A 23,041-nucleotide genomic window follows, 5' to 3' on the forward strand; every position below is an offset into this window, starting at 1 on the left:
CATTTTTTTCCAATGAGTTACCCCTTCATTGGTAAACCAAGAGAAATTAGTATTTTGATTCATACTTATTTGCATAAGTAGATAGGTAATAGTGAATGCTTATTACTCAATTTATGCAAAATTTTAAAAATCAAGGTACTTATAAATGTGGATTTTATATTAAGTATTTAGGTTGTATTTTGGATTACTGTAAAGTTCTGTTTAATACAGTTATTCAGTAATACCAAAATCATTTCACTGCCCAAGTTTGGGGCTTGAATTATGATGTGTTGAATTGGAACTTTTAAAAAAATGAATTATTTTTAGGGGCGCCTGGGTGGCGCAGTCGTTAAGCGTCTGCCTTCGGCTCAGGGCGTGATCCCGGGGTTCTGGGATCGAGCCCCACATCAGGCTCCTCCACTAGGAGCCTGCTTCTTCCTCTCCCACTCCCCCTGCTTGTGTTCCCTCTCTCGCTGGCTGTCTCTGTCACATAAATAAATAAAATCTTTAAAAAAAAAAAATGAATTATTTTTAGAATAAGACACACGTTACTCTATATTTATTATAATTAATAATTTCATAAAAACAGAGAGATAAACCATATAAAAATTGACTGCCATTTCAGGTTTTATTTGTGGGCAAGGAGACCCTATGAATTTAGATTTGCCTTTACTAAATAACTCATGTTTTTAATAGGAAATGAAATGTGTGCAGCCATTAAGGCAGTAGCAATTCTAGGAGTTAAGTGTCATTCCCCAACTTTTTAGAAAAACTTATGCAATTGATGCTGATAACCCTTGCTTTCACTCCCATTCCAGGCAAATCTAAATTCTTGTTTAAACTGAATGTTGGACAAAAAGGAGAGCACTTTGTGAGTAAGTCAATTATATGTACAGTTGTCTTTTTCCCTCACTGGGTTTTTCTACTCCTAGCCCATATATTATGACTTTTTGTGTTGTATAGAGTATCTATCAAAGTGTTTAACCTATAGGACATACGGAGTAAATGCTTTTAGAATGATTTGATGGATGAAGAGTGAATGGATGAATAAAAATCAAGGCAAGGAAGATATCAGTAAAATGCACAATTTTTAGCCAGAATGGTCAGGAAAAGTTAATGAAAAAATAATAATTTTAAAATAAATTAATAAAAGACACAAAACTCAATTATCAATAGCAGGAATGAAGGGTGTCACTACAGACCCTACAGACATTAAGTGGATATTAAATAATATTAAGAGTACTGTATTTTTTAAAAATATTTTATTTGTTTATTCATGAGAGACAGAGAGAGAGGCAGAGGGAGAAGCAGGCTCCCCATGAAGCAGGGAACCCAATGTGGGACTCGATCCCAAGACCCTGGGATCATGACCTGAGCTGAAGGCAGATGCTAAACCAACTGAACCACCCAGTCGACCTATTATGAGTACTTTAAGCTAGGAAATTCCCTGACTTATTTGAATTGTGCAGATTTTTTGATAGGTAAAATCTACACAAAGCTTATTTAAGAATAAATTGACAACCTGAATAGCCCAGAGTTATTAAAGAAAACTTTGGACATAAATGGCTTCACTGAATAATTCAACCAAACATTTAGAAAAGAAATAGTACCAATTCTTCACTAACTCTTCCAACTCATGCTATGATATGAACTTTATCCTAAAAGCAAAACCAGAGAGAGAAATTTCAAAAAAAAAATATTGCCCAATATGCCTAATCAACATAAATGCAAAATAATAATAATAATAACAACAACAAGAAGATTTTTGGCAAAGCAAACCCAAAAGTGCATAAGTAATGCAATACTTTTTTCCTAAGTGAGGTTTATCTCAAAAATGCAAGGCTGGTTAAATATTTTAAATCAATCATTATAAATTATTGTATCAACAAACAAACCAAAATCTATATAATCATCTCAGTAGGTACAGAAAAAATGTTTGACAAAATTCAGTACCTAGTTCTGATAAACACTTAGCACCTTAAAAAGAGAGGTCTTCCTAAAACTGATAAAAGTCATCTACAACAACTTACAGTTACCATCACACTTAATGGTGAAAGATTGTATACTTTTAGCCTAACATTGGAATCAAAGCAAAGATGTCATTATGGTGACAGACAGTGACAACACTTATCATGGTGAGCATTGTGTAATGTATAGAATTGTCAAATCATTATGTTGTACACCTGAAACTAATATAACATTGTATGCCAACTACACTTAAATAGTAAATTGTTTTGAAAAGATTTTTTTAGGGGTGCCTAAAAAAAGTGGCTCAGTCAATTAAGCATCTGACTCTTGATTTTGGCTCAAGTCATAATCTCAGGGTCATGGGATTAAGCCCCATGTTGGGCTTCATACTGAGTGTGGAGCCTGCTTGAAATTCTCTCTCTCCCTCTCTCTCTGCCTCTCCCTCATGCCTGTATGTGCGCTCTCTCTCTCAATAAAAGAAATTTATAAATAAATAAATAAATAAATAATCTTTTTCACCAGTATTATTCATCATTATAATTGACATCTTTAGACATTGCAATAAGGTAAGAAAATAAATAAAAAGCAAACAAATTGGAAAAATGAGAAATAAGATTGCTTCTATTTGAAGATGAAATGATTTTCTATTTAGAAAATTCTCCAAAAACATACCAAAAATAGCTACCAGATCTAATAACCGAGCTTAGGAATGTCATTGGATACAAGGTTAGTATACAAAAATGCATTGTGTTTCTATATACTAGCAATTAACTGAAGGAAATTAAAATTTTTATTTTATTTTATTTTTTAAATTTTTTAAAAGATTTTATTTGTTTATTTGACAAAGAGAGACAGCCAGCGAGAGAGGGAACACAAGCAGGGAGAGTGGGAGAGGAAGAAGCAGGCTCCTAGCAGAGAAGCCTGATGTGGAGCTAGATCCCAGAACGCTGGGATCACGCCCTGAGCCGAAGGCAGATGCTTAATGACTGCTCCACCCAGGCGCCCCTAAAATTTTTAAATAATACCATTTACATTAGTGATTAAAACACATTAAAATACATGAAATCCTTGGATATAAACCTAATAAAATATGCCCATGATCAAGATGCTAAAATCTTATCTCGAAATCAAAATACAACTAAATAAATGGAGAAATATTCTATGTTCATGGATTGAAATAGCCAGTATAGTTTAGATGTCACTTCTCTCCAAATTGTTTTATAAATTCAATACGATCCCAATGATTATTTTAGCAGTTTTTTTAAATAAAAACAAATTAGTTCTGAAATTTATATAGAAATGCAATTATATTAAAATAACCTTAACAGTTTGGGGGCAAAAAGTAAAAGTTGGAGGAATTACACTACCTGTCTCCAAGACTTACTATGAAGTAACATAAATCAAAGCAGTGTGGTATTAGCAAGAGAATATGTGTAAGAACAATTTAACAGAATGGGCCATCTAGAATAGACCCACAGATATATGGTCAATTAATTTTGACAAAGATGAGAAAGTAATTCTATAAAGTTTTTTTTAAACAAATATTACCAAACAGTTGAATATGTGTATGTCAAAAAATAGAACACACACACACACACACACACACAATTCATACTTCATAACATGCAGAAATCAATCCAAAATGGATCATGGACATAAATGTAAAGCCTAAAATTATAAAACTTCTGGAAGAAAAGATAAGGGAAAATCTCAGTGTCCTTGGATTAAACTAATATTTCTTAGTTATGCCACCAAAAACATGACCCATAAAATAAAATTTTAAAAAAGATAAACTGGACTTCATCAAAATAAACCACATTTGGTATTTGAAAGACACTGTTAGGAGAATGAAAGGATAAAATGAGGAGAAAATTTTAGAAATGACATATCTGATAAATAATTTGTAACCAAAATATATGAAAATCTCCCAAACCTTAATAAAAACAAATGACCCAATTAAAAATGGGCAAAATACTTGAACAGATACTAAAGTTATACAAATGACATATAAACATATGAAAAAAAAGCTCAAAATAATTTGTCATTAGGTAAACATACATTAAAACCATAATGAGATAGGTACACATAATTATTAGAATGACTAAATTTTTTAAAAAACTGATATCACTAAATGCTGCTAAAAGGAATTCTCATACTTTGCTGTCAGAAATACAAACATTTTGTAACTACCTTGGAAAATAGTTTGGCAATTTATTGCAAGGTTGAACATAATTTACCATACAATCTAGGAATCTCATTCTAAGTATTTTTCCATTGAAATAAAAACATATTCACAAAAAAACATGTATGCAAATGTTTATAAAAAGCTTTAGTCATAATTGCCCTGAATTGGGGCAATCCTTCAGCTGGTGACTGGATAAATAAACTGTGGTATACCCATAGACTGGAATACTACAAAGTACTGATACACACAACAGCAGAGATGGATTTCAAATCCATTTTGCTAAATGAAAGAAGGCTATATATTCTAAGATTCTATAAGAGGTTAAGCCATAGTGGCAGAAAACAGGTTGCCTGGGCCTAGGGGTGAGGTGTTGACTACAAATAGCTTCAGAGGCAAATTTTGAGTGTATTGGTACACCTTGTATCTTGATTATTGTGGTCATTATACAGGTTATGAATTTTCAGAACTTGAAGAACTTCACACTTAAAGTGGTGAAGTTTACTCTATGTAAATTAAACCCTAATTTTAAAAAAAGAAATAGAAAAAAGTCAAGCAAAAATAGCAGAAATTATACACACAAATATTACATTTTTGCAGCCAAGTTTGATTAATTGATTAATTTTACACCCACAACACACCTTAGACAATGTAGTATTGATGGATGAGTGAGAGCAAGATTAAGCTTTTAAACTGATCATTTCCTGTGTTCAAAAGTAAATTTAAAGCTTGTAAGAGAATTTAGAGATACAGTAAAATATTTATTGGATTTTGTGAATGTGTTTACTGACTTTTCATTTAAACAAATTATCCCACCACCCACGGGAACCCAAATTATGTTTTCTAATAATTCCTTGAATTCCATCATGCTGATTTATCAGGGTTTATTTAACCATATCTTACTGGTTTTATTTATTTTTTAGTTCCTCAATAAGTAATTATTTGAGAATATCTTTGAACATAAATATTCTGAATTTCGTAATTTCTAAATGCTATATTTCTAAGATTTAGTGTGAAGTTTCAGAGTTTATAAGATGGATTTTTTCAAGATCTTCTAACTGTAAGAACAATGGACTAGATCTTGTGCCAGAACATTTACACATGTGATCTCATTTAAATTGTCCACAATTATGCAGATAGTAAATAGTGAGCTAGAATTATAATACATTTAGTTTAGTCCCAGAACCTGAGTCTATATTAACATATCAAAAGCCTTGAACTCAAACAACCGTCAAGACCAGAAGGGTTATATGAGAGGTGCACACCAGGTAAAGGACAGGTGAACTGGAGAATATTGCCTTGCCTAAACATGCTGTCTGCTATTCATCTAGCACCAATTATTGTCATGTAAGAACACAGACCAGTCTATAAAAAGCTGGGAACTAGAGTTTGCTATTATTTTAAAGGTTGATAACTTTTTAAAGCTGTATACACCAAACAATAAATAACTGTAAACTCCTATTGGGTAAATCTGGTCCAGGTTCCACTTGACAATTTATACACTCATTGGCAAAGTTTGCTATCCTGAATTTTTGAGGTTATATTTTAATAAAAAATATTGGAAGAAAAAGTGACAAGTGAAACTTGTGACTGTCCTAGAATGTATTGCTTCATGGTAATATATTAATATCTAATTTCATTTTGGTGTTTCTAAATAATAATATGAACATTGCTCTGTACTTGTACTTGCTACATGGTCATAATAGACATATTACTGATTTATTTGAATGTAAATCACATATTCTCATTCCCTTCTGCTATGAAAGAAATGTTTTTCTGAGCCAGCTGCAAGAAGCACACCAAAATCCCATTAATTTATTGTGAAACCACATTTCTGTCCTCACATACCACAATCTCTGTTACTATTCAGCTTTAATGGTGTATGGAAGAGCCAAACATAGTCCTGATTTTCACAAGCATGTATTCAATAAGGAATGCATATTTTAACATGTGTCTAACGTATTGGTGCTCAAATTTGGCTGCATGTTGGAAATAACATGGGAGGACTTAAAATATACTGAGGATGGTTCCTACCCCAGAAATTGTGACTGAATTAACCTGGGTGGGCCTGTGCATCAGAGTTGTTAAAAACTCTCCAGGGATTTCTAATGTTCAGCCTTGGGTGAGACCACTTATCTAATGCATGTTTCACAACACAGTTTTTGATAAGTAATAACATTTTAATAAATTATTTGTAATTATTATTTTCAAGAATATTTTCATCTCTCCATATAAAAATCAATACTCTGTGTTATTCTTTTTCCTTCAACCTTCTCAAAAAGCGGCGCATAGAATACTGTGATGCCATTTTATATAAAATCAGAGAGCTGTCTAATCCAATCCAAGAGATAAAGTTATTTTTATTTCCATCATTTCACTCATTTTCTAGACAGTAATCTCCTTGAAGGAAGGAACTGTGCCTCTGTGTCCCCAATACTTAGCATCACTCCATACACACATTATGTGCTTTAAAAACTATTTGTTGAACAAATGAATGGATCCATTCATTTCTCATAAGTCAGAAAAGTAAATTAGATCAGGAACAGACAGAAACAACCCATGAATATGGCATTCTTTCCCTACAAGCTACTGGGAACCAGGAGAACAGGAGGAGGAATACAAGCAACACCATCTGTTTCTTTGACTTGTTTTCCACGTTGCACAGTTGTCTCATATTCATGCACGTTCCTTTCTGTTTGTAGTTGAAAATGAAGAAGGGTGATGAAGATGAGGCAGAATAACTGTAGTTCTAGGAACTACTGTTTGTCTCTTGATTGCAGGTCTCTGAAAAACAAAACTGGGTCAAAGCCTTTGACCATACATTTTAGTGTTTATAATGGGCTCAGGAGTTACTATACTCAAATATGCAAAGTAAATGTAGCTTTTAAATCTCTATAACTCACTTTCTTCCTAGGCCTTTCTTGTGGCTGAGAAAAATTAAAGTTAAGCTAATGGAATAAAACTTTCTTATTTTATTTTATTTATTTATTTATTTATTTATTTATTAATAAAAATTTTTTATTATGTTATGTTAGTCACCATACAGTACATCCCAAGTTTTTGGTGTAAAGTTCCATGATTCATTACTTGTGTATAACACCCAGTGCACCATGCAATTCGTGCCCTCCTTAATACTCATCACTAGCCTATCGCATTCCCCCAACCTCCTCCCCTCTGAAGCCCTCAGTTTGTTTCCCAGAGTCCATAGTCTATCATGGTTCATTCCCGCTTCTTTTTACCCCCCCCTTCCTTCTTCCCTTTCTTCTCCTACCGATCTTCCTACTTCTTATGTTCTATAAATGAGTGAAACCAGATAATTGTCTTTCTCTGCTTGACTTATTTCGCTTAGCATTATCTCCTCCAGTCCTGTCCATGTTGCTACAAATGTTGTGAAATTGTTCTTTTTGATGGCTGAGTAATATTCCATTGTATATATATGGACCACATCTTCTTAATCCAGTCATCTGTTGAAGGGCATCTTGGCTCCTTCCACAATTTGGCCATTGTGGACAATGCTGCTATGAACATTGGGGTGCATATGGCTCTTCTCTTCACTACGTGTGTATCTTTGGGGTAAATACCCAGAAGTGCAATTGCTGGATCATAGAGTAGCTCAATTTTTAACTTTTTAAGGGACCTCCACACTGTTTTCCAAAACTTTCTTATTTTAAAAACTGAATCTTTTCATTATGTAACTCAGGGTCTTAGAATTAAATATTTGTTAGGTTTTCTCCTCCTCCTGTGTTCCTCTTTGAAGTGGTTTCTGAGTACATAGGCAGTGTGTTTTCCACTGCATGGACAATATGGCAGAGGGATAGAAAAGGGTTCACGTCCACCTGGAATCCTTGGGATCCTTCCTAATGTCTGTCGTAAGTAGGTATAGTTTGCATCTGTATTTGTTACTGTGATGATGTTTATAGTCTCATTTTGACACTGGGTGGAATATTCGTTTGGCTCTGGTTGCATCCATTTGTTTTTAGACTCAAAATCACCACCTGCATCTTTGGACCCCAGGTATCTGCTCATCAACTGGATCTGCCAGCTGCAACACCTTCGTGAACCTGATGCTCTAAGACCTTCCTAAATGTACTTTATGCTTACAAAGACTTCCTGCACTCTCAAGGTATTGCTCTAAGATGAGGCTGGGGAATCACTAGGACTTTCAAATTTCAAATCTTTACACTTCCTAAGTCTCTCTTCTGCTCACAATACAACAAAGCTGGGAGAAAAGGATTTTTAATGCTTAACTTCTCTTCCTGACTTCTTTACCCAACTGATCAGGGCCATATAGGTCTAGCTCTAGACATCGTAAGCTAAAAAGCTTCAGAAAATCCTTTACCTTTCACCCCTCAAAACCTAGCTTTCAAGACCATTTTCTGGGAGCACAAAACATAACTATTATCATTAACATCTGGAAAAGACTTGACTTCTCTGAGGTCATACTGTCAACCTCCTCCAGAAATAGTCACCTTCAGAGTAAATATCATTATCTGAATATATATTTCTTCACTTATTTATTAGTTGTCTCTCCCTCTAGAAACTGTAAGTTAAATAAGGACATACATTTTATTAGTCTTATTAACCATTGTATCCCCACTGTATAGGACAGTGATTTTTTTTTTCAGTAGACACTATCATTAAACTATTCACTGAGTTCATGTATGTATGTATATATGTATGAATTGGTAGATGAATGGTTGGGTAAATGGATGGATAGATGGGCAGATGACTGTATATCTGTATGTGTGTATAGATGGCTGTGTGGGTAGAAATATGGATGAATTCATTAATTAATATTTTAGCTTTGGACTGAGAAGAAAGTAAAACAGGATATAAGAAGAAAATGAAATGGCATAAATTTCATATAACAACAATAAAATCGCTGCATACTTTTTTTGCTATTAAAATAAAAACAATAGGTTTAATATTTAAAGTAACAATAGGTTTGATATTTAAAGTTTAGAATATCAATTACATATATTTATATTTATAAACATCCTTATATAGTTATGTTGGAGAATATAATCAAAATATTATAATAATTATATCTGGATGGGATTTTGGATAATTTTTATTTTGTCATTATGTTTATATCTATTTTACACAGTTTCTAACATGATCATATTTTATCTTGTGTATAGCAGAGAAAAGTGATGCATATTATTTTATAAATATATATGTACATATGTACACATTTAATTTATCTGAAATTTTATGAGGTTTCATGAAGAAATTGAAGTGGTCCTTAATAAATTCCTCTGGAGGCTAAAATGTTAATCAGTGACAGTGCCCAAATATAATAGTATTCAAAAAGTATTTCTTGTCATGGTGTAAACTCTATAGACAGATGGGATGTATACTGGAAAGAAAAATTGATATTGCTAAAATGGATGTGTCTATTTTGATATTTTCCCTTTATAAAAAAGGATATTTCTATTTTTCTATTTTCCCAGAGATGGACTAGCTGGTCTTATTATGTATTTTTCTTGTTGTTTAAGTTTAGCAGAGCTTTAGTTTAAGACACTGATTTATTATTTATTTATTTATTTTGCTAATGAAAAGGCAAAAAAAAAAAAAATCACGATTATCCCAAAGTTAAATAAACCACATGCCAAATTTTTTCCTGAAGAGAATTTTTTTGTGAACATATTATAATCTATTAGAGAAAGAGATGGATAATGGAAATACTGACAAACTGTTCCTAGGCCGTATAGATGCTTCCTTAGCTGATTCATTAATACATAATGAAGTCAGGCCCATGTCTTTTTCAAATCAAATTCTTCCTCTCCAGTGAAGACAGGTCAAAATATTGAAGAAGCCCTGTGCTCTCCGGTAGAAACAAAATAGATGATGCTGACATCTCCATTGGTTTAATGAGTGTGTGGCCCAGAGAGCCGCTGGATGGAGTGCTTTGTCAAAACGGACTGAGGTCTATTTTTAGACAATGTGGGTTGCCTTTTATATTCATCCTGCCTAATAGCAGGGAGAATGCAGAAAGTTCCTGAGTACTAAAATAGAAAAAGCAGAAAGGAAAGCCACTCAAATCTGATCAGCACCTAAGCCCATCTCAGTGTCACCAGTTCTTTGCCTTTGCTTAGGCTTCTTTCTTTTTTTTCAGTTACAGTTCGGAAACTGCCATTATCTTTTGTTTAATGTAACAGCAACCCCAGAGTTGTACCCCATTAAAATGGTGTGTTTTGTGACTTTGTATTATTTCCTAGAGTTTCAAGTAGCTTGTAGAGAATATATGTTGGTTTGACATTTTTTATCTGTCTATTCTGATAGAACTGGCTATGTTGTCTTGAGGAGATTTTTGAATTGTGAAAAACTGTACCGCCACTTGCTCATATACTAATTTGTATTTAAAGGTATGAACAATTTAGAACATGCACAATCAATACTGACAGTCTTGCCTTTAATGGGGCATATGTTAATTATTGAATCTGTGGATATATGTGCCATTTTTATGAGCTTTCATTGCATATGCTTCGTTATGTGTAAGTGGGAAAACTGGATTCCAGATTAGGATATCAAGGTGTTTAAGATTGCCTGAGTTCAAACCCAGCTTACCACCTACTAAATATGTGATCTTTTGCAAGTTGATTTCACCTCTCTTCGCCTTATTTTCTCAACTGGCAAAATGGCAACAATAATAAATTAATACATGAAAGACACTTAAAGCAGTGCTTGCCTCATCATAAAATATAAATGCTAACTTTTTAATTCAAAAATAAAATTTATTGTACCACTTAGTATTTAAATTAATTAATTTGCATTATGAATTTAGTAAAGTAATTCTCAGGTAATATTGAGTTTCCTATTTCCAATAAGCTGGCAGTAATTTACTGTTTTTATTATTTTGATAAACAGAATAACCACAAAAAAAGGACATAATTTTATAATCATAATGTTTTTATTCAAAGTTTATAAGTGAATATTTTAAGCAAGAATCAACTATTACATTCCAGGTACAGATATTCTACCGTGAGATTTCAACAGAGAACTGGATTTCCAGTATGTTTTCTTAATCTGGAATTAAATTTTAACACTTACATATATTGATGAGCAACAAATACTCAGAAAAATGTCACATCACAAAGGGTTCAAAAATTAACATACACATCTTTGAAAATAACTAATGTGGCAATACTGATTGTGTGTTTTTTAAATTGTACTTTCTGTCCTACATAAAAGGTGATCTATCTTCTCTAATGCTACTTTACTGAAGATTGAATACAAAATAATGAGGTGATTGTCTTAGATATTAATTGCTGTATTAAAAAGCCCCAAAATGTAGTGGGTTAAAACAGCAATAAACAGTATCCTCACAGTTTCTGTGAGTCAAGATTCAGGCGTGGCTTAAGTGGGTGGTTATGGCTCAGAGTCTCTAATGAGTTTACAGTCAGATATCATCTGCAGGCTTTTTGGAAAGTGTAAGGTTCTATTCCAAGGATTCCTGTTCACAAAGCTGGGAAGTCGATGCTAGTTGTTGAGGGGAGACTTCAGTTCCTCCTCACATGTCTGCACACCTTTTTTTTTTTTTCATGTGCTTATGACATGGCTGATGGATTCCCCCAGAGTAAGTGGTCCAAAAGAGATCCGGTATATACACACACACACACATATATATTTATTTTTATATATACACATATCTGTATATACATTATATATATGTATATGTATGTGTATGTGTATGTACATTATATACATTTTATACACATGCACACACACATCATGTAGTAACACTTCTGACCCATTATATTCATTAGAATGAAGAGACTAAATTCAACCTACATTCACAGGCAGTAAATCACCTTTTGAAGGGAGAAGTACCAATGAAATTGTGGATAAAACTTAAAATGAAAAAATTTTAAATGACCACACTGACCTAATTGTGTTAAATATTGCAAAGAGATTCTTTAAAAAGGTTTGTTAAAAAGAGAATTTATGAAAATATTGGAAATTTTGAAAAGAATATACATTAGTTATACAGGGAAGATAGAATAAATAATGCCCTGATATTTTAAACAGTCTTAGAATTTAGCAATGCAACACTTTTATGTATTGCCACACTCTGTACAAGTTTTGACAAAACATTACCTAGATGAACACATATGAATATATATATATATATACACACATATACATACATATATACATATGTGTGTATATATATATATATATATATATAGTAGCAACAGCTCTCTTTCATACTTTTCTGGGATGTACAGGAAATTGTAAAAAAAAATTGACATACTTTACCAACAAAAATAATCACATTATAAGAACTGAGTATAGTGATTTTGCAAATGCTAATCTTTCTATAACCTATTATTCAACTAAAAACCAGTTTAGCATTTATCATAGTCATTTCTGAAATTTAAACATTCTCTGTGTAAAAATTTAAAAGTAGTTGTACATTAGTTACCATTTATTATGGTTAATATATTACTTGTTTTTCTACTTCACACATAATTTTATTATGGTAGGTTTATGACAGTTATTTTTCACATAATACGTGCATATTAGTCACTCTGTAATGTACTTTGTTCATGTTATTTTTAAGTGATCTATGTTATTTATTCACTACATATTAAGTACTTATATTAAGAGCACATGTATATACTTTTGTATTTTATTCTCATGTTGTAGTCATTATGTGTCTGAAATGAGATGTGAGCGGGGACACTCTGATCCTCAGAGTAAACATTGGACACAATTCCAGTTTTTCAGCTATAGGAGTCTAGAGACTCCATGTTCACTGTACTTTCTTTAATTACCCAGTGAGTTTCTTCACATTTCCTTAGTCTCTCTGACACCTTTGAGTGCTGTTTCAGTTCCCCTGTGTCATCTGGATATATACCTTCACCCTTTAGTGATCCACTCTTCTCTTACCCAAATCTTCCTGTATCATGTATGTTCTAGTTTATCAACTTTACCAGCCCTGGCTGTGTGCTAGAGACTTCAAATTCTTTGCCACATGGACTTCCTGGGCTGCCTGAGTGTCCCTAGGCCATGGTAGCTGGCTGCCTCTAGAGTAATTAATGAGAGAGAGGCAAAGACAGAGAGAGAGAGAGAGAAACACACACACACACACACACACACACACAATGTCAAAGGCAGAAGCCATAGGCTTTTATTACCTAATCTTGTAAGTGACAATATTATCACTTCTATTGTACTCTATTGGTCACATAGACCAATGTGGGAGGGGCATAGACAAAAGCATGAACATCAGGAGCAAGGTATCACTGGGGGCCATCTTAGAGGTTGTCTGCCACAATCTGGCCTCTGTCCCCCAGGGATGTGGTTCACACGTACAGAATATGCTCGATATACCTACCTCCTCTCAAAGTTACAAGAGGCAGAAGAAGCATGATCTGCTAGAAATCTCCTGTCATGGAGTGGGCTTCTACTTATCCCATTTCTTATTCATTTCCACCCCCCTCCCACCCTCGTACATTTGTACACACACTTTCTCTCAAAATCAACCAGCAAATTGCTCTCTTCATTTGAGTAAACAGAGCTATATGTGTTACAGACCAGCTAAGGTCTTGATTTCTACTCTAAGTAGACTCACCATAGGTAGCTTTCTTCTTAAGAGGAATTCTAGCTATGAAAGTAGTTTGATTCCATCTTACTTTATTTGACTCTTTCATTCCCATATTTAACATACTGCTTGCATATGGTAGGTAAGGGTTTGCTAAATTGAAACAAATAATTATTTCCAAGATAGTAATATATACTTAAGCATATATATTTTCTAAAGATGTTTATTACATCATCTTCAACAATCCAGGCAGACTGAGTCAATGTAAAAAATGATGAGAAGCTAGGAAAACGCTTAACTGTAATAGGTCAGTGATACATTAGAATGGAGTGGCTGTAAACATTTTGTCACAGGGATCCATAATTTCTGAAAAATCTTATGGAATGTCCATTCTTCTATACACAGAATTTTCGTTTTATTTTCACTACTCTATAGATGAATAATTAGTTTTAATATATAAAATAGGCACTAAGTTACCAAATGTCTTAAGAGTAAGCAATCCCCATCTCCTCAACAAATAGTGTTCGGAAAATTGAACAACCACATGCAGAAGAATGAAACTGGACCATTTCCTTACACCGTACACAAAAATAGACTCAAAATGGATGAAAGACCTAAATGTGAGACAGGAATCCATCAAAATCTTAGAGGAGAATACAGGCAGCAAACTCTTCAACCTGAGCCACAGCAATCTCTTGCTAGACAGGTCTCCAAAGGCAAGGGAAACAAAGCAAAAATGAACTACTGGGACCTCATCAAGATAAAACGCTTTTGCACAGCAAAGGAAACAGTCAACAAAACCAAAAGACAACCAACAGAATGGGAGAAGATATTTGCAAATGACATATCAGATAAAGGGCTAATATCTGAAATCTATAGAGAACTTATGAAACTCAACACTCAAAGAACAAAGAATCCAATCAAGAAATGGGCAGAAGACATGAACAGACATTTCTCCAAAGAAGACATCCAAATGGCCAACAAACACATGAAAAAGTATTCAACATTACTCGGCATCAGGGAAATTCAAATCAAAACCACAATGAGATACCACCTCATACCAGTCAGAATGGCTAAAATTAACAAGTCAGGAAACAGCAGATGTTGGCGAGGATGTGAAGAAAGGTAACCCTCCTACACTGTTGGTGGGAATGCAAGCTGGTGCAGCCACTCTGGAAAACAGTGTGGAGTTTCCTCAAAAAGTTGAAAATAGAGCTACCCTATGACCCAGCAATTGCACTACTGGGTATTTACCCAAGGATACAAACATTGTGATCCAAAGGAACACCTGCACCCCAATGTTTATAGCATCAATGTCCACAATACCTAAACTATAGAAATAGTCTAGATGTCCATCAACAGATGAATGGATAAAGAAGATGTGTGTGTATATATATATATATATATATATATATATATATATATATGATGTGTGTATATATACATATACATACATATATGTATATGTATATATATATATATACAGACACATACACACACACACACACAGGAATATTACACAGCCATCGAAAAATGAAATCTTGCCTTTTGCTAAGACATGCTAAGTGAAATAAGTCAATCAGAGAAAGACAATTATTACATGATCTCACTTATATGTGGAATTTAAGAAACAAAACAGAAGATCATAGGGGAAGAAAGGAAAAAATGAAGCAAGACAAAACCAGAGAGGGACACAACCATAAAAGACTATTAATCATAGGAAACAAACTGACAGTTGCTGGAGGGGAGGGGAGTAGAGGGATGGGGTAACTGAGTGATGGACATTGAGGAGGGTATGTGTTGTAATGAACACTGTGTATTATATAAGACTGATGAATCATAAACCTGTACCCCTGAAACAAATAATACATTATATGTTAATTAACTGAATTTAAATTAAAAAAACAAAAATAAATAAAAATAAAAAGAGTAAGCATTCCCAATTTTAACTGCTGATCACTAATATAAATGTTTTCAATGATGAATGTTGCCTCAATATTTTTTTTACTCTATTTTATACAGTCTTTTTTCACTGTAGTTATTTTAAATGCACAACAAATAATGTGTAGTTGATGAGATGTCAGCCCAGCATACAACAGAATCTTTCCCTTAGCATTTCTTACTTTTAAATATGGTCTCTATTATTCCAGTGTAGTTTTGATTTTTAGATTATAATTACCTGTATTTCCATGTTACATGAATTATGCAAGTATCCTCCAAACCATGTGAATGAGAAGGTTGTGATCAGCTACAACGTACTGCATACTTAAGTTAGCTTTAGCAAAATTATGTAGTAGATCTTCTACACATGCCCACCCTTTTTTCAGATTTTATTTATTTATTTATTTATTTATTTATTTGACAGAAAGAGAGCACGCAAAGAGGCAGAGCTGCAGGCAGAGGGTGAGGGAGAAGTAGGCTCCCCGCTGAGCAGAGAGCCTGAAATGGGGCTCCATTCCAGGACCCAAGGATCATGCCCTGAGCCGAAGGCAGACACTTAACCAACTGAGCCACCCAGGCACCCCATATTCACACCCTTTTTGTGCTCTTCTTGAACGTTCCTCACCTGACAGACCCCCTACATAAACATTTCTATTCAGTTATATATATCGGATATCCAATTATGAAAGATATTTAGATATGAAGAGAATGTGTAATAAATCACATCCTTCTCTATATAGTTATACAAGAATGGGAGTGTTTAATATATAATGGCACCTAAGTAGGTGGAAGTCAGTCCTGAATTTGAGAGCTGGAAAGCCTTTGAAGATTCTCTAAAATATAGGGGAAAAAATTGTTTTTTGAGAGAGAGAGTGCATGCATGAAAGGGGGTAAGGGAAGAACAGAGGAGAGGGAGAGAGAGAGTCTAAAGCAGATTCCATGCCCAGTGCAGAGCTTTCCGTGGGACTTGATCTCACATCACTGACTTCAGGACCTGAGCCTAAGTCAAGAGTTGTATGCTTAACTGGCTGAGTCACCCATGTGCCCCTAAAATATAGAATGTTTTAAAGATTGAAAATAATAGCTAATATTTATTGAGCATTTAACAGTATAGGCTTTATGCTAAATGTTTAATGTTCTTATTTTATCTTTTAAAAATGCTTTGACTTAGTACTATTGTTCCTTTTCTCCAGAGAAGGAATCTGATGCATAAGTCATGCTAGGCCATTGAGCTCTTAAGGAACAGAACTGGGAGGTAAGACTGTTCATCTTTTACCTCAGAGTTTTGATGCTTTAAACACTGTTAGATACTAACACCAGATGAACAAAATGAAAACACAGAAATTGTTTTTTCTTGAGATTTGCCTTATTTCCCCTCTCTCTTCCCCTCTTAAACAGTACAAGTCTTCTATGACTTCCCCTGTAGTCCAGCCTCCAACAAATGCAATTCTTGTTTTGTGCTGCTTGACATTGCTATCACCTCTTACTTCCTTTTCTTGAATTTGATGCTAGCTTATAGAGCTTTAAGGGATCTATTCTTTCCTTTCTTTTCTGACTGTTCTCTGCTCTCAGTCTCCACTTTTCTAAGAAGTGCTGACCTACTTTGTACAATTCTTTATAAAGAAAGGTCTGGGAGTCTTGTTTCCCAGACTGCTTCAATTTCCATTTCCAGCTCCTCTGCCTACCTTAAAGTCTGATTTGGCTCCAACAAGATGATATATCTGTTCTCTATAGTTCCAGTTGATTTTTATTTTTTTCTTACAGTTTTAACTTCAATGTAATACTTCTTATTGTTTAGATGTATCGTTACTTTTACTATTTCGGTCAATTCAGAACAGATTTACTGGATGGGATTTTATTTATAATCAGTTAATATTTTCTCCTATTTTGTATTTTGCAACCATGTCCACACAGTAAACAAATCTTCGCAATCACTGCAGTACAGTTCTGGAAACATTTGAGTGATGCCTATGTGTTGTTCATCATGTTTAGAAATGCCAGGTAGACATTGACACCTGACCTTAAGAAACCCACAGTTTAGTAGGAAACATATATTTCAAATGAACTATAAACAAAACATGCTGTTATCATTGCTATAAAGAGAAGGTAGATCTGACCTATGCTGATAGGGAAATGTTGATAAAGAAGTAGGCTTTGTGCTAAGGATGGGCCCAGTTTTTGATTGTACAAACAGAAGAAAGGGATGTTGTTTTATATGGAAGAAACATCTTTGATAATAACTCTAACACTGAAGTAGGACTCTCAAATATTTGAATGGTTTTCAAGTAGCTGGCTCAATTTTAATATAAGTTGTATGGGATAGCAGAAAAGAAAGAGCTGAAAAAGTAGATTTGGGTCAGTTAGTATAAGGCTATAAGTCCTAGTCTAAGAAGGTTAAAGTTTATACAAAAGGAATGGAGAACCATTAAAAATGTTAGAAGTCTATAAATATCCTTATCAAAATCCAAAACTAAATCAAAATACATGTAAATGGGACAAGCTTAAATTAATTTTCAGTGACATCATTTGTAAGTAAATACAGCAGAAAAGTCATACTGCGAAAGGATAGTAGATATTTTTCTAAAATTTTAAGGGTATTTTCACTAAACATGACCATAATCATGATTTTTACTATCAAATAATGTTTTGATTTAGTTATGTTTTTTCTTTGGTGATGACCTTTTGACCTAGCAAGAAATGATTATTGATAATTATTATTAATAGTACCAAAAATCCAGTCAATTTAGCTGATTCAAATCAGGAGACTAGATTTGGAGGTGTGCACAAGTGATATCACACATGCACAATAGATAACTTTGCTGCTGAAAAGACTATTGTTGAGACTAATATGATGTACCTGGGAGCCTGGGTGGATCAGTCGGTTAAGCATCCAACTCTTGATTTTGGCTTAGTTCATGATATCAGGATTGTGAGATTGAGCTCCACGTTGAGCTTTGTGCTGGGTGTGGAGCCTGCTTAAGACTCTCTTTCTCTCTCTGCCCCTACACCCACCTCTCTCTTTCTCAAAAAAAAAAAAAAAAAGGAAAACAAAACAAGGAAAAGAAAAGACTAATACTATGTACCAACTTCTGCGTAGCCCAGGAAATTCTTTGAAATGTGTTTCTGGGGCAACTTTGGAACCAAAGATGCAAACTTGAGTCTTAGCATTCTTTCGATAATTGAATCCCTAGGAATGGGTGAGAGAGCAGACAATGGAGGAGAAACCCACAAAAGACAAATAAAAGGATTAGATAAGTAAGACAAAAACTAGGAAAGAAAAGAGAGAACAAAAGTCGAAGAGAATAATTTCAAGTATAGAAAGTAGTCAGCAATGTTGACTGTTTTACAGATATAGTAGGAACAGCAATGAAAGTAGAATATTGGAAAATAAGAGGTCATTGGAGACCTTAAGAAGGACACTAAACATATTTTAATGATTAAAGAAAGGATTCTTGAGTATGTTTGAATAATCTGTACATTCCATTAGTATGCATGGACTTTGTGACGTCTGTCAATCATAATTAGGTGCTAGTGCAACAAAAGTAATCCATAAATAAAGCAAGATGAGTATCACCACAGAAGTAGGCTTTTAAATTCATGCACAAACAAGAAATAGAAAGGTTCAATCATTCTTTGTCTGAATTCGTATCAAGAGAGTTGAAATAGATTCTTTACTATATTAGAAAGTATTTTTGGGGGCGCCTGGGTGGCACAGCGGTTAAGCATCTGCCTTTGGCTCAGGGCGTGATCCCGGCGTTATGGGATCGAGCCCCACGTCAGGCTCCTCCGCTATGAGCCTGCTTCTTCCTCTCCTACTCCCCCTGCTTGTGTTCCCTCTCTCGCTGGCTGTCTCTATCTCTGTTGAATAAATAAATATAATCTTCAAAAAAAAAAAAGTATTTTTGCTGCCCTTCTTGATATTAGCTATTATTTTATCTTCATGTATCCTTTATTTTTGTGTGTATCCGAAGTCAATTCATGCACTTTAAACTACTACAGTGTGTCCTATGTTGATGATAGTGGCCACAGAGACACTCTAATTTAGCTTTATGTTTATATATAAAACATTACAAAGGAGTGTGGCTTTTATTTTCAAGTAATCAGTAAGGTAGCATATGATATTTTCTAAGTGAATTAAGTACTATTAACTGTTGCAAAAAAATTGAAGTTTGCCAAGAGCTAAGGCAGCTCAAAAACAGTTTGAGAAGGCTGCAAAACTTGGACTAGTTCTGAAAGGAGGAAGGAATGTAATGAAGGCATTGCAGGTAGAACAAAGACACAGAGAAGATATGCTTAGTATGTTCAGAGACTGTATTAGTTTGCTAGAACTGCCATAACGAAGTACCACAGACTAGGTATCTTAAACAAAAGAAATTTATTGTTTCATAGTTCAGGTGTTTAGAAGTCTGAGATCAAGGTGATAGCAAAATTGAATCTTTCTAAGGACTTGGAGGGGAGCAATTTGTCTCATACTTCTCTCCTAGTTTCTGGTGGTTTGCTGGAATTTTTGGTATTCCTTGGCTTCTGTTGTGTCATTCTGATTTCTGCCTTTATCCTCACATGGTATTCTCTCTGTGCATGCATGTTTGTGTGGAAATTTCTCCTTTTTATACAGACACCAATCATGTTGGATTGCAGGCCCACTCCAGTAAGACCTAATATTAACTAGTTACATCTGCAACCACCTTATTTCCAAATAAGGGCACTTTTTGGTATATTGGAGGTTAGGACTTCAACATATAAATTTTGAAGGGTTGCAATTCAGCTTATATCAGAACTGATTGAACAAATCATTTTGACTGAGGCAAAGGGCTCATGCAGAGGAGAAGTTGTAGAGAACATCAGAGGAAAAGCTGGGACCAGAAAGAGGGGAATCTGGAGTTTAAAATGATCAGACTTGATCCTGAAGACAGTTAATACTACTGCTTTTGCAAACTTATTGTAGCCCCCAAAGCCTTTCTTCAAACACAATGTCAAACAGAAGCACAGGACATAAACTGGACAGAAAGTGGAGCTTCTCTGGTTGTAGTCCAAAGTGAGATCTATGGCTCTCCACACTCCTGTCCCCCTCACCTCTGTGACAGTGACAGGGAATTTTAGGGCTCCCTGGAGCAGAATTTGAAACCTTCTGCTTCAGAGGATTAATCTAGAAAAACAGGTTAGACACAGCAGAAGAGGAGACCTAAATAGATTACTACACTCAGGTAGAAATGAGAAAATGAGGCCAGATTGGGGTGGCACCAGTGAGAACGGGGAAGTTAATGACTCTACTAATGCAAGTGGTACAGCTTGTACAATGTTTGAATGATAGTATGATGGTGATTGTAAGAGGGAATAAGAATAACATGATTAATATTTTTAATTAATAAATGATTACAATATATTAATTTCCACTCCATGTCAAGCTGTGTCCTACTTGCTCAAGTTCATTAAGCTAATACATTGGGATTTGAAAAAAAAGCTGGTATGAGAATCTTCTTGATTTCAAAGCCTCTTTTCTTTATTACAGATCTTGAATGCTGTCAAAGATCACACCAATATTTTGAATGTAGTTGACCAGACTAAAGAATTTTAATACCGTTTATAGAATTGTGACATGTTTGTGTTTAAAGAAATGGTGATTCTCTTTTGCCACCTTAATTTGAGATAATAGTAAAACCACTAAGAAGAAAGGTCTTGGGGCCATTACAGACATGGGAATTATGTTCAAGACAGAAGCCCTGTGTGACACCACTTGTGTCAGCTCTTCCACCACCACCCAAAGTTCATTGATTTGCTGGAAGGATTCACAGGGCTCAGCATATAGCTGTACTCATGCCTGATAACTATTGCAGCAACACAGTAAGGATATGGAGCTGAGTGAGTGAGGGAGCAAGATGTATCAGATTGTTTCTGGAGAGTTCCAAGTGCATTCTTGCTATGCTCTCCCTAAAGATATCACGCCAAGTATGCAGTCCCCTAAACGTGAAATGCAACACTCATGCAGTGTTTCTTCCCAAGAAAGTCCATGTGAGGCTTAGAGTTTAAGGAATTTGGGGGTAGGGGGGCAGGGATGATTACATAGGCCATCTCTGCCTACCCACAACTATCGAAATTCTAGAATCCCAGAAAGAAAGCAGATGTTCATCATCAATCACATTGTTTGTATAGTCTAATTAGGCTGGTATGATCAAGCAACCTTATCAGTTACTGATAGAAGGATCAGTTTAAAAGCCAAGTTCCCAGAGGCCAGCCAACACCCATCTCTGTCAGCAGATCCCCCTGAAACACCCTGGACTGCCATGCTAACTCTTTCTTGCACATTGTTTAAAAAGGAATCTGGTGTTACTCATGAAAGCTAAGTGACATGTAAGATATAAAATGAGAAAAGTAGAAGAGCAAGAATTAACTATTGGGTTATGGCCATATTTATGAGTTCAGCCATCTATAAAAATTGGTAATAAATTGATTGTAAAGTTTGAAGTGATAAGGAGAGTTAAGCTATATAAAGTTGTATGATTCAAGGAATGAAATTTGTCAACTATCAACCTGTGAAAATGAAGGAAAGATTGTAAAGTATAAAAATTTAAGAATGAGTCTGACGATATGGGATATCAAATTGTAACAAGCAGAATATGCGAATAGCACATCTTTGTAAAACAAGTAGAGAAACAGATCAGGAAATTGCATTCAATTTCCCTCAACTTTTACAACACGATGAATATACATGTGACTTTTGCTTCCCAGTTTAATTCTTGAATTATCAGATTGATATATGAACCCTACTTTTGAATGCATACCAAAGACTTCTTTATATTGCCTTAAAAACTAAATTTAAAAATTCAATATAATGTCTTCACAAATCCTGTTTTACAGGTATGAAAGTAATAGCATAACTTAACAATTTGCTATTATAATAACATTATTTGTGCATTTTTATTGTTTTTGGTCACAGTATTTTATCACACATTTTAAGAATTTGCATGCTAGCATCAGTTTCTATATCAGTATCCATATTTATATCTTTATCCATACCCACATCAGATTTTCATGTTGCTGATAGTTTTGTTAGAGATTAAAAAAAAAAGAATTAACTTGTTTCCTTTGATCCCACAATATTTCTCCTCACAGCAATTTTAATGATACAACATATATATATACAAGGCAATAATGATACAACATATATATATACAAGGCAATATATATATACAAGTTCATTAAGAGAATAACTAAGCGGGGTGCCTGGGTGGCACAGTCATTGGGCATCTGCCTTTGGCTCAGGGCATGATCCCAGCATTCTGGGATCGAGCCTCACATCAGGCTCCTCCACTGGGAGCCTGCTTCTTCCTCTCCCACTCCCCCTGCTTGTGTTCCCTCTCTCACTGACTGTCTCTCTCTCTGTCAAATAAATAAATAAAATCTTTATTTTAAAAAAAGAGAAT

At 34.4% G+C, this 23,041-nt stretch overlaps 1 protein-coding gene across 13 annotated transcripts in view; it reads left to right on the top strand.

Moving 5' to 3' along the window:
• Window positions 1-23,041, top strand: part of PTPRD (protein tyrosine phosphatase receptor type D) — a 2,182,843-nt gene that overhangs the window by 442,441 nt on the left and 1,717,361 nt on the right. Inside the window, exon 3 of one of the 13 annotated variants that reach the window (XM_087869643.1) lies at window positions 16,814-16,875. The exons of the other annotated variants lie outside the window; for them this stretch is intronic. The gene's annotated coding sequence lies outside the window, so the exon portion shown is untranslated. The remainder of the gene's footprint in view (window positions 1-16,813; window positions 16,876-23,041) is intronic. 13 annotated transcript variants of the gene reach the window in all.

The sequence above is a fragment of the Ursus americanus genome, chromosome 18, assembly GCF_024610735.1.
Source record: "Ursus americanus isolate L20-20 chromosome 18, mUrsAme1.1.p, whole genome shotgun sequence".
Taxonomy (NCBI): domain Eukaryota; kingdom Metazoa; phylum Chordata; class Mammalia; order Carnivora; family Ursidae; genus Ursus; species Ursus americanus.